Here is a 2,514-nt window from a genome sequence, read left to right on the forward strand (position 1 = left end):
TATGGTGCCAATTTTAAATAGATTTTATTTTTCAGGGCAAGAGTTGCATTTTCACTTGTTTACACTACTGATAAAGTGCAATATTGCTCACTTCCCTCCCTCCGCACACATCAAGTATTCAGATTGCCCATATTTACACAGTAGCTTAAATGTTACTTTTAAACCACTACTACCTTGGCCACAAATTTGAGTCCTTAAATTTTTGGAAAGTTGTGTGAAATCCTCTTTCTTCTGGTGTGTTTAGTTGACCTCTTCAATGGAGGGTCCAGAAGAAGCACCTCCAGATGGGGCTGCTCTACCCCCTGGGAACTCACCTGTTATGTCTCCTATGCCCCCTGCACTCTGATACAGCTTAGTAACGATGGCGTTGTAGACCTTCTCCAATTCTTTCTGCTGATGCTCAAATTCTTCCTTCTCAGCAGTGTGGTTCTTACCCAGCCAGTTGATTATTTCATTACATTTGTCAAGGGTCTTCTGTTAGTCTTCACTACCAATTTTGCCTTGCAGTTTTTCATCCTCTATGGCAGCCTTCATGTTGAAAGCATAAGATTCAAGAGAATTCTTGGAAGACACCTTGTCTCTCTGCTTCTCATCTTCAGCCTTGTATTTCTCAGTCTCCTGGACCATATGGTCAATGTCTTCTTTGCTCAGACAACCTTTATCATTGGTAATGGTGATCTTGTTCTCCTTGCCTGTGCTCTTATCCACAGTAGAAGCATTGAGGATGCCATTTACATCAATGTCAAATGTTACTTCAATCTCAGAAACACCCCTGGGTGCTGGGGGGATTCCTGTGAGCTCAAACTTGCCAATCAGGTTGTTATCCTTTGTTATTGCTCTCTCACCCTCATAAACTTGAATAAGCACACCAAACTAGTTGTATGAATAGGTGGTAAAGGTCTGTGCCTACTTGGTAGGGATGGTGGTATTACATTTGATGAGAACTATCATAACTCCACCAGCAGTTTCAATTCCAAGGGAAAGAGGAGTGACATCCAACAGCAACAAGTCCTGTACATTCTCAGATTTATCTCCAGACAAAATGGCAGCCTGGACAGCTGCACCATAGGCAATAGCTTCATCAGGAATGATACTCTTGTGGAGTTCCTTGCCATTGAAGAAGTCTGGCAGAAGCTTCTGGATTTGGGGGATGCAAGTGGAACCAGCCACCAGGATGACATCATGAATCTGTGATTTATCTAGCTTATCTTAAGGCCTTTTCCACAGGGTCCAGTGTGCCATGGAAGACTTCAGCATTCAGCTTTTTGAAATGAGCTCAGGTGATTGATGTATATAAATTGATACCTTCATAGAGGGAGTCAATCTCAATACTGGCTTGGGTACTAGAAGAGAGGATATGCTTTGCACTTTACAAGTGGTGTGCAGATGGTGAACAGCCCTCCTGTTCTCACTGATGTCCTTCTTGTACTTTTGCTTGAACTCAGCAATGAAATGGTTGACCATTCAGTTGTCAAAATCTTCCCCACCCAAAAGGGTGTTCCCAGCTGTGGACTTGACCTCAAGGATTCTATCTTCAATGGTAAGGATGGAGACATCGAAAGTACCACCTCCAAGGTACCTCTTGGCACCAACCTTTTTGTCCAAGCCATAAGCAATAGCAGCATCAGTTGTCTCATTGATGATTTGGAGCACATTGAGACCGGCAATGGGTCCATACTCTTTGGTGGCCTGACATTGGGAGTTTTTGAAATAGGCTGGTACTGTGACCACAGCATTTGTGACAGTCTTCACAAGGTAAGCTTCAGCAAATTCTTTCATCTTGGTCAAGACCATAGAAGATATTTCTTCTGGGTAGAAATTTTTGGTCTCCCCTTTGTACTCCACGTGGACTTTAGGCCTGCCTGCATCATTCACCACTATGAAAGGTCAATGCTTCATGTCTGACTGTAAAACTACATCATCAAATCTGTGACCAAAGATGTTTGGCATCAAAAACTGTGTTAGTGGGGTTCATTGCAGCTTGATTCTTGGCAGTATCACTGATTAAACTGTCTGTGAAGGTGACATAGCTTGGGGTGGTCCTGTTTCCTTAGTCATTAACAATGATTTCCACTTTCCCATGTTAGAAGACTCCCACATAGGAGTAAGTGTTGCCAAGATCAATGCTAACTGTGGGTCCCTTAGACATGGTTGCTGGAACTCAGAGGTCAATGCTGATGGCTGTGGAGGAAGAAGGGCTGCTGCTGCACTGAGTTGGAGGCATTATTTAAAATTGTTTTGAGGGGAATTTGGGAGAGCTCAGGTGAGTCACTCTCTTTTCTGCACTATCTTGGCTCTGCCCTTCACCCACAGTTCTCCTAATAATACTTTTGGTGAGGATGATAATAGCAAAAATATCACACTCTTACTAATAATCAATTGGAATGCATTGATTAAGTACCAGGCAAAGTTCCGAGTATGGTGGAGATGTATATACAAATAGACATAAACAGATTATATACAAAATGATATCTTAGACAAGAAAAGTTAAGAGCTTATTATGTACTGCATATT

The 2,514-nt window shown here is 42.3% G+C and overlaps 1 pseudogene; it reads right to left on the reverse strand.

Moving 5' to 3' along the window:
• Positions 1-240: 240 nt before the first annotated feature.
• LOC114030609 lies at positions 241-2,149 on the reverse strand (annotated as a pseudogene).
• Between the last annotated feature and the right edge of the window lie 365 nt (positions 2,150-2,514).

This window comes from Vombatus ursinus, unplaced genomic scaffold (genome assembly GCF_900497805.2).
Source record: "Vombatus ursinus unplaced genomic scaffold, bare-nosed wombat genome assembly UNPS02014962.1, whole genome shotgun sequence".
NCBI lineage: Eukaryota > Metazoa > Chordata > Mammalia > Diprotodontia > Vombatidae > Vombatus > Vombatus ursinus.